Genomic DNA, 11,431 nt, shown 5'->3' with positions numbered 1-11,431 from the left:
ACTGGCTGGATTTCCTTGCAGTCCAAGGGACTCTCAAGAGTCTTCTCCAACATCACAGTTCAAAAGCATCAATTCTTTGGTGCTCAGCTTTCTTCACAGTCCAACTCTTACATCCATACATGACCACTGGAAAAACCATAGCCTTGACTAGACGGACCTTTGTTGATAAAGTAATGTCTCTGCTTTTGAATATGCTATCTAGGTTGGTCATAACTTTCTTCCCAAGGAGTAAGCGTCTTTTAATTTCATGGCTGCAGTCACCATCTGAAGTGGTTTTGGATCCCAAGAAAATAAAGTCTCTCACTGTTTCCACTGTTTCCCCATCTATTTGCCATGAAGTGCTGAAAGAGATGGGAATACCAGACCACCTGATCTGCCTCTTGAGAAATTTGTATGCAGGTCAGGAAGCAACAGTTAGAACTGGACATGGAACAACAGACTGGTTCCAAATAGGAAAAGGAGTACGTCAAGGCTGTATATTGTCACCCCGCTTATTTAACTTCTATGCAGAGTACATCATGAGAAACGCTGGACTGGAAGAAACACAAGCTGGAATCAAGATTTCTGGGAGAAATATCAATAACCTCAGATATGCAGATGACACCACCCTTTTGGCAGAAATTGAAGAGGAACTAAAAAGCCTCTTGATGAAAGTGAAAGTGGAGAGTGAAAAAGTTGGCTTAAAGCTCAACATTCAGAAAACGAAGATCATGGCATCCGGTCCCATCACTTCATGGCAAATAGATGAGGAAACAGTGGAAACAGTGTCAGACTTTATTTTTCTGGGCTCCAAAATCACTACAGATGGTGACTGCAGCCATGAAATTAAAAGACACTTACTCCTTGGAAGGAAAGTTATGACCAACCTGGATAGCATATTCAAAAGCAGAGACATTACTTTGCCAACAAAGGTCCATCTAGTCAAGGGTATGGTTTTTCCTGTGGTCATGTATGGATGTGAGAGTTGGACTGTGAAGAAGGCTGAGCCCCGAAGAATTGATGCTTTTGAACTGTGGTGTTGGAGAAGACTCTTGAGAGTCCCTTGGACTGCAAGGAGATCCAACCAGTCCATTCTGAAGGAGATCAGCCCTGGGATTTCTTTGGAAGGAATGATGCTAAAGCTGAAACTCCAGTACTTTGGCCACCTCATTCGAAGAGTTGACTGATTGGAAAAGACTCTGATGCTGGGAGGGATTGGGGGCAGGAGGAGAAGGGGACGACAGAGGATGAGATGGCTGGATGGCATCAGTGACTCGATGGACATGAGTCTGAGTGAACTCCGGGAGTTGGTGATGGACAGGGAGGCCTGGTGTGCTGCGATTCATGGGGTCACAAAGAGTCGGACATGACTGAGCTACTGGTCTGATCTGATCTGATCTGATAGGACCGGATGCCATGATCTTCGTTTTCTGAATGTTGAGCTTTAAGCCAATTTTCTCACTCTCCTCTTTCACTTTCATCAAGAGGCTCTTCAGTTCTTCTTCACTTTCTGGCATAAAGGTGGTGTCATCTGCATATCTGAAGTTATTGATATTTCTCCTAGCAATCTTGATTCCAGCTTGTGCTTCATCCAGCCCAGCATTTCTCATGATGTTCTCTGCATATAAGTTAAATAACCAGGGTGACAATATACAGCCTTGACGTACTCCTTTTCCTATTTGGAACTAGTTTGTTGTTCCATGTCCAGTTCTAACTGTTGCTTTCTGACCTGCATACAGATTTCTCAGGGGGCAGGTCAGCTGGTCTGTTATTTCCATCTCCTGAAGAATTTTCCACAGTTTATTGTGATCCACACAGTCAAAGGCTTGGCATAGTCATAAAGCAGAAATAGATGTTTTTCTGGAACTCTCTTGCTTTTTTGATGATCCAGAGGATGTTGGCAATTTGATCTCTGGTTCCTCTTCTTTTTTCTAAATCCAGCTTGAACATCTGAAAGTTCGCAGTTTGTGTATTGTTGAAGCCTGGCTTGGAGAATTTTGAGCATTACTTTACTAGCATGTGAGATGAGTGCAATTCTGCAGTAGTTTGAGCATTCTTTGGCATTGCCTTTCTTTGGGATTGGAATGAAAACTGACCTTTTCCAGTCCTGTGGCCACTGCTGAGTTTTCCAAATTTGCTGGCATATTGAGTGCAGCACTTTCACAGCATCATCTTACAGGATTTGAAATAGCTCAACTGGAATTCCATCACCTCCACTAGCTTTGTTCATAGTGATGCTTCCTAAGGCCCACTTGACTTCACATTCCAGGATGTCTGGTTCTAGGTGAGTGATCACACCAACATGATCATCTGGGTCATGAAGATATATATTTTAGAAAACTTATGAATTTTTACCTAACTAAAAAAATTATGACATTTTGATTCTACTTGTTTGATTTAGTATGAATAGAATGCTGGATTTCTAATTAAAAAATAGATATGCAACAAAGGTTTGCTATATAGCATAGGAAACTATAGTCAATATCTTGTAATAACCTATGATGGAAAATAATTTCAAAAATAATACATGTGCATTTGTGTAACCGAATCACCTTGCTGTGCACCTGAAACACTGTGATCAACTATACTTAAATAAAATGTATATATTAAAAAATACAACCACAGGAAAAATCAGCACACAAAAATCTGTTGCATATCCAAGAAATAATGAACTATCTAAAAAGGAAATTAAGAAAGCAATGCCATTTACCATAACATCAATAAGAATAAAATACTTGGAAATAAGATTAACCAATGAGATAAAAGACTGGTACACAGAAAACTACAAAAAAAATAGAGACAGCTGAAAAAAAAATAGAGACACATAAATGAAATAAACATCTCATGTTAATCTTGTTAAGATGACAATACTACCCAAAACAATGTACACATTCAATCCAATCCCTATTAAAATCCTCACAATGTTTTTTTGTTTTTTTTTTTAACAGAAACAGAAAGTCCATCCCAAAATTCATGTGGAATGGCAAGGGACCTTGAATAGCCAAATAATCTTGCAAAAGAAAAATAAAGCTGGAAGCACCACAATTCTTGATTTAAATTCTTATTCCAAAGTAATCAAAACAGTGTGATATCAGCATATGTTGAAAACTTATCCTACACCACACACAAAAATTAAATCAAAATGGATCAAAGACACATAGGAAACAAACTTGTAGTTTCCAAAGGGTCAGTGTGGAGAGGGATAAATCGGGAGTATGGGATTAACAGATGCATATGGCTATATATAAAATAAACAACATGGATTTACGGCTAGCACAGGAAACGATACTCTATCTTGTAATAAACTAAAAGGAAAAGAATTCAAAAAGAATATAGATATATACGTATACATGTACAATCAAATCACTTCACTGTACACATGAAACTAACACAGTATTATAAATCAAAAAATGAAAAAAAGAGGATCAAAGACCAAAATTCAAGACTTTAAACTATAAAACTCTTATACGAAAACAGAGAAAATCTTCAAGACATTGGATCTGACAAATGATTTATTGAATATGACAACAAAAGCATAAGCAACAAAAGAAAAAATAGAGATAGATAAATAGATAAAATTCAAAACTTCTGTGTATCAAAGAATGTTTTTAACACAGTGATAAGACAACCCATGAAATGAAAGAATTCTTTACACATCATATATATGATAAGGAATTAATATCCAGAATAAAGAACTCCTACAACTTAACAATAAAAAAAAATTAACAATGCAATTCAAAGTAGAGCAAAGAACGTAAATGGAAATTTCTCTCAAGACATACAGATGGCCAACAAGCACAGGAAAACATGTTTAACATCACAATTTCCTTTCCTTTCCTAGCAATTTCTAATCACTAGGAAAATACAAATCAAATCCACAGTGAAACACCACCTCTCACCTACGAAACCAGCTGTTGGTGAGGATATGCAGAAACCAGAACCCTGTGCATTGTGGGTAGAAATGTAAAAACTTTCAGCCACTGTTAAAAACAGTAGTGATTCCTCAAAAAAGTTAAACACAGAATTACCATATGATCCAGCAACTCCACTCTGGGTATACATCCCAAAAAACTGAAAGCAGGGATTGGAACAGATATTTTACACCAATGTCCATAGCAGCATTATTCACAATAGCCGAAAGGTAAAAACAACCCAAATGTTCATCAACAGTGAATGGATAAACAAAACACGGTGTACTGGAATATCGCTCAGCCTTAAAAAAAGGGATGAACTGACACATGCTGCAACACACGTTAGACATTGTGCTGAGTGCAGCCAGCCAGACACAAAAGGACAACTACTGTATGATTTGCTTCCAGGAGGTACTTAGAATACCTCAAATTGGTGACTGCCAGGGGCCACAGACAGGAGGGATAGAGAGTAACTGTTTCATAGATACAGTTTCCATTTGGAAAGCTAAAAAAGTTCTGGAGAGGGAGGCAAAACATCATAATGTACTTACGGCCACTGACTGTACACCTAAAAATTATGCAAATGATAGTAAATTTTATGTTATATGTGTTTTATGACAATAAAAAGAAACTTTCATAAAATAAAAAAATTTTTATTATAAATTTAGTTTATGTATTTATACAGAATAATAAAAAGAATCATATATCTAGCAAAACTACATTCCAAAGATGAAGGTGAAATAAAGACATTCACAGAGAGACTTCATAGGTAGCAGGCTAACCCTAAAAGAAACAGTAAAACAAGTTTTTCAGGAAGAAGTAAGTGACGTCAGACAATAATTTGAACCCACCCATAAAAACCAAGAGAACCAGTAAATTTAGTTATGTAGGTAATTATAAAATACAGTTTAATTCAGTACAAGCATATATTTTTTCCTTTCTTCTTTTAACTGATTTAAAAGACACATGTATTAAATCAGGAACAAGACAAGGGTGCTTGCTTTCAATACTTAAATTCTGTCTTGTGCTGGAGATTCTGGCCAAGGCACTTAGGCAAGAAAAAAGAATAAAAGGCATTCAGAAAGATAAATAAGAAGCAAAGTATCTCTACTCTCACATGACACAATCTTGAATAAAAATAATATGCACATACTCACATGCAAAGCCATTTGAATCAATAAACAAGTTTGGTAAGTTTGCAGAATACAAAATTAATACACATCAATCAAATGCTTTTCTATAAACTAGCAACAAACAATCTGAAAATAAAATTATAAACCAATTCCATTTACAGTGATGCCAAAAGAGAAAAAATACCTACTAATAAATTTAACCAAGGAGGCAAAAGATTACCACAAACTGTAAGATTATAATAAAAAAAATTGAAGACACAAAAAAATGGAAAGATATTCTATGTTCTCAGATTTAAAGAATTAAAATTGTGAAGATTTATATACATACATATATCTGATAAGGGACTAACTTCCAACCTACACAAAATAATGTACAGATTCAAGGCAATCCCTATCAAAATTGCAATAGGATTTTTCACAGAAATAAAGAAAATAATCCAAAAATTCATATGGAACCACAAACAGCCAAAGCAATCTTGAGAAAGAGGAGCAAATATGGAGGTATTTTTGGTATCAAATTATATTACAAAGTTATAGTAATCAGAACAGTATGATACTGGCATGAAAACAGACACAGATCAATGGAACAGAGTAGACAGTTCAGAAATAGTGTGTGTGTGTGTGTGTGTATATATGTATATACATGTCAACTAACCCATAAAAAGGGTAGAAAGAACACACAATGGGGAAGGAATAGCCTCTTCATTAAATGATATTGGGAAAACTGGATATCCACAAGCAAAATGAAGTCAGATCCTTATCTTACACTATATGCAAAATCAAGTCAAGACGGATTAAAGACTTAAATGTAAGATGTGAAGTCACAAAACTGTAGAAGAAAACATGGTGGGAAAGCATAGGGGAAATTGGTCTCGGCAATGATTTCTGGATATGACACACACAGGACAACAGAGGTGAAAATAAAATAGGACCATATCAAACTAAAAGCTTCTGCACAGCAAAGGAAACAGTTAACCAAATGAAATGGCAACCTACCGAATGGGAGAAATATTTGTAAACCATATATCTGATAAGAGGGGCTTCCCTGGTGGCTCAGATGGTAAAGAATCTGCCCACAGTGCAGAAGATCTGGCTTCGATCCCTGGGTTGAGAAGATTCCCTGGAAAAGGTAAAGGCAACTCACTCCAGTATTCTCACCTGGAGAATTCCATGGGCAGAGGAGCCTGTCGGGCTACAGTCCATCTCGTTAACCTTTAAGTTATACAAGGGACAAGGAACTCATACAACTCTGTAGAAAAACAAAACAAAACAAAATGTCCAATTTAAAAATAGGCAAAGGATCTGAAGCTGCACAAAGATGAATAAACGGTCAACAGGTACATGAAAAGATGCTCAGCATCACTTAGCAGAGAAATGCAAATCAAAGCCACGATGAGATACCACCTCACACTTGTTAGGATTATCAAAAAGATAAGTGTTGGTCAGGATGTGGAGTAAAGGGAATCCTTGTATATTGCTGGTATGTAAATTGGTGTAGAAACTATAGAAAACAGTAGAGAGGTCCCTCAAAAAATTAAAAATAGAATTACCATATCATCCAGCAATCCCACTTCTGGGTATATATCCAAAGGAAATGAAAGGATCTTGAAGAGATATCTGCACTTCAACGTTCACTGAAGCACTATTCACAATAGCAAGATACAGAAACAACCTGAGTTTTGACAAATGAATGAACGAATAAAGAAAATGTGATATATGCATACATGTGTGTGTGTGTGTGAGACCCAATGGAATAGCGTTCAGCCATAAAAAAGGAAATTCTGCCAGTTGTGACAACATGGATGAACCCAGAGAACATCATGATAAGTAGAACAAACTAAACACAGAAAGCAAATGCTGTATGATTTCACTTCTATGTGGAATCTTAAAAAGTCACATTAAAGCCAGAGAGTACAGCAGTAGTTACCCAGGGCAGTGGTAGGGAAAATCAGGAAAGGTTGGTCAAAGGGTACAAACTTTCAGTTATAAGATGTATAAGTTCTAGACATCTAATGCACAGCATGGTGACTATGCTTAATAATACTGCTTTGTATACTTGAAATGTGCTAACAGAGTAAACCTTAAGTGTTCTTGCCGCAGCAAAAAAAAAAGTAACTAATGAAGTAAGGGATGTGTTTACTGGCTTGACTGTGGTAATCATGTTACAGTTTGCTTTTATTTTTTGCAGAAATTTACAAGTTGATCCTATAATTTATATGAAAATGCAATGGACACAAAGCAGGCAAAACATTCTTGGAAAATAAAGAACAAGGGCAGATTCGCACTTCTCAATTTAAAGCTCACTATGCAGTTACAGTAACCAACACAGTGTGGCAGTGGCAGAGGCACACATATTGGCCAAGGGAATAAAATTAATGGTCTACAAAGAAACCCTTACATTTATGCTGAATTCACTTTCTACAAAGATGCCAAGGCAATTCAGTGGAGAAAGAATCTTCTCAACAGTCCAGGACAACTGTATAGTCATATGCAAAAGAATGAATTTGGATCCCTACATTACACCATACATAAAAATTAGCAAAATGGACCATAGGCCTAAATGAAGACTCAGATGATACAATTGTTAGAAGAAAACAAAGGAGTAAATTTTTGTGACTTTAGCATAGGCAACAGTCTCTTGGATATGGCACTAAAGTCACAAACAACAAATGAAAGTATATATAACTTGGGCTTACTTAAAATTAAAAACTTTTGTGCTTCAAATACAACCATTTAAAAAACTGAAAAGAAAGCAACAAAGTGTCTATATAAGAGTTGATAAGGGGCTTCTATCCACAATGTATGAACACATACAACTCAATAATGAAAAGATAAACAAGCTAAACATTTTAATGAGTCAAAGATCTAAATATGTATTTCTCAAAAGAATATATACTAGTGACCAATAGCATGAGATAAAGTGCTCATCATCATTCGCAATTAGGAAAGTGCAAATCAAAACCACAATGAGATACCCCTTCACCAAGAATATAATGTGTTGATGAGGATATGGAGAGAATGGAACTTTGTATATTGCTGATGAAAACACAGAATGGTACAACCACTTTGGAGAACAACCGGGCATTTCCTCAAAATGATACACACATCAAGTTATTTGGACCCCCTGGGTCAAGGGGAATGGTCCAGCAATTCTCCTCATAGTTATTTCCTGAAGAGAAATGAAAACATATGTATACACAAACATTTGAGTGTTCATATCACCATCATTTACAATAGCCCTAACTCGAATTTCCATCATCTGATGAGCAGATAAACACAATCTGGTATATCCATAAAATGGAATATTATTCAGCAACAAAAAGGAGTAAAGTGCTGACACATGATGCAACATGGATCAACCTGGAAAAAATGATACTAAGTGAAAGAAGTCAGTCACAAAAGGTCATACACTGTATGATTCCACTCATGTGAAATGTCCAGAACAGGCAAATCTATAAAGATAGAAAACAGATTTGTTTGCCCTGACTGGAAGAAGGAGGAGAGAAGGAAATGGCAACCCACTCCAGTATTCTTGTCTGGAGAATCCCATGGACAGTGGAGCCTGACAGGCTACAGTCCACGGGATCGCAAGAGTCGGACACAACTTAGCGACTAAACCACCACCACCAATGGGAAGTGACGGCTAATGGAGTGATGAAAATATTCTGAAATTGACTGTGGTGAAAGTCTCAGAACTCTCTGAACATTACATTACTAAACACCATTGACACATATGCTTTAAATGAGTGAAATGCATGGCATGCTAATTACATTTCAATAAAGCTGTAAAAATAAAGAAGAAAGGAAGGAAGGGACAAATGGAAAAAAGCAAACCACGATGGACTTTAAGTAAGGCAATAGATGACTCCACCTATGCTACAGAGAATTGGGGGATGGGGTTGGGGATGGCAGTTAGACTAGAGATGAAGGTATTAGATAGGACACAGTCACTACAATCCATACAGAAGATGTTGAAAGACTGAGCCAGGGCAGAGCAGCAAGGACAAGATGGAGATATTTTGGAAACTATCCCAAGATGGTAAAGTTTCTGTTGAAACAGACATTTCATTTCATTTTCTGCATGAGAGTAAAGGGCATGAGTGTAAATTAACTCAGTGCTTGGGGAAGTAGCTTAATAACATGTTACAAAGGTTTCAAAATGTTCATACACTTTGGTCCCTATGTTAAGAAAAACTTTTTTAATGTCTTAAGCACAAACTATGTACTACAGCATTATTTATGAAGGAAAGCAATCTAAATGCCCAATAATAATGGATTAATTGAGGGAATGATGGTATATCCATATAATTATAATTAAATATTACACAGTTGACAAAATATTTAAGACATGAAACTACATAGCAAAATATCTTACAATAGTAAGGAGAATAGAAATATGACAGGAAATTACACATACAGTGTGCTCTTAATGTAAAAATATATAATGCAATTAGTGTTTACTGACTGCTTTTTCTGCACATTGTTATGAGTTTTGTGTATCAAACTTCTATTTCCTACAAAGATAGTTCATTAATTTCATCAAGAAACATATTGTATTTCTTTTTTCTAGAAAAATAATGGCCATTTTATTCTTAGATTTGAAGAACATTTCCATAGCCACCCTGCATACCTTCTCCAGAGTTCCCTGGAGCACACAGTTTGGCTGGCAGGGGCTGGATCCCACTTTTGTGCTATCATCATCCACCCTATCTCAACTGTAGCCAGTCTTTCATGTCCTACGATTTGATTCCCAGAGAATCCCTCTGGTATTTGTCCTCTGATAAATAAAGCCAGTCCCACTGAAATCTGCCCTCATTCCCACCTGTAGACAACGGCAGGTACTCACTCTCTCCCTCTGTCCAGAGTGGTGGTCCTACCAGGTAGAGGAGGAAGCAGAACTTGCCACCAGGCAGTCTCAGCTCCCAGAAATGAGAAATCTATCTTTAGCCTGCCGCTTTGCCTGTCTCCAAAAGTGACTGTGCAAAACAGGCAACTTGATGGACCCACCACCTCAGGTGGAATGAATTTATTTTTAAATTTAGCTCAATTCATTACTGAATGCATAGCACAGTCAGTTTTGCAGTTGGGTATGGGGGAGGTATGGAGAAGGCGATGGCACCCCACTCCAGTACTCTTGCCTGGAAAATCCCATGGACGGAGGAGCCTGGTGGGTTGCAGTCCATGGGGTCGCTAAGAGTCGGACACGACTGAGCGACTTCACTTTCACCTTTCACTTACATGCATTGGAGAAGGAAATAGGCAACCCACTCCAGTATTCTTGCCTGGAGAATCCCAGGGACGGCGGAGCCTGGCGGCCTGCCGTCTATGGAGTTGCACAGAGTCGGACACGACTGAAGCGACTTAGCAGCAGCAGCAGCAGCATGGGGGAGGTATAGGGGAATACAGAAGACTTCTGAGATCAGGACACAGCAGTTAGAAAGCTGAGCACCTCGGGAAGTTCTCCTCTAACACACAAAGCCTTTTACTACCATCCCTTCCGGGCCTCTGCCCATCATCAGTTACAAAGCCGATTAAAAAATAATTAAAATAGATAAATGAATAAATAAAACTCTGCCAAGGCAGCAGGGTTTCCAAAACCAGCTCTAACTCCCGGAACATCCTTGCTATGGAGTCCACATCATCTTCCCTAGACTTCCGGCCATGCTTCCACTCCCAAACCATCTCCAACAAGTCCCATTGCAAGCCCAGCCTCCCTGCCCCGAAGCTTCTGCAACCCTTCTGAGCGCTAGCCCCCTCCATACACCCTCCTAGGTGTCTGGATTCCAATTTTCCTGTCCTGGCCTCCCTCCCTCTCTGGCTGCCCTGCCTCCCACTACACACTGACCATCTCCAGGCCTGAGATGTGTGACTGGCACCTGACTCCCCTCAGTGCCCACCTACACCCGGCCTATTGTGACATTCCAGAAAGGCTGTGGAGGAAGCCCATGCCCACGGAAGTTTCAAAGTACCAACTCAGGTGTCACCCCTGAAAAGCTTTGCTGACGCCCCACCTGGGCTCCTCTTTCCGCCCTAGACTCCCCGAGCACCCCTGCTCTCAAGAATCACAGAACTGCCCCAGTCGCGCGGCCTCCCACTCCCCCTGGGGCCTCAGTGAGAGCAGGGGCTATGTCTGGTTTTTCTAGGGGTCCCTGGAGCCCAGCCCTAATGCCTCACAGGAACTCGGGACTGAGGGAGGCCGAGGCAGGAGGGAAGGGTGAAGAGTGAAAACAATGACGGAGAAACGGAGTGAGTGAACGGAGGGACAGAGAGAGCGAGGAGGGGTAGCCGCTGAGGTGCAGTCAGTCCCCTGACTGCTAAAACACACGCCAAGTGGAGGACTTGAGGTGCAGGAATGGGTGACGCTCTTGATGCGAATCCGGCGGGGTCAGAGCTGCGGGAGGGCGGGCC

The sequence above is a fragment of the Bison bison genome, unplaced genomic scaffold (genome assembly GCF_000754665.1).
Source record: "Bison bison bison isolate TAMUID 2011002044 unplaced genomic scaffold, Bison_UMD1.0 scf7180017864341, whole genome shotgun sequence".
NCBI classification, from domain to species: domain Eukaryota; kingdom Metazoa; phylum Chordata; class Mammalia; order Artiodactyla; family Bovidae; genus Bison; species Bison bison.
This window is presented reverse-complemented; position numbering follows the sequence as displayed.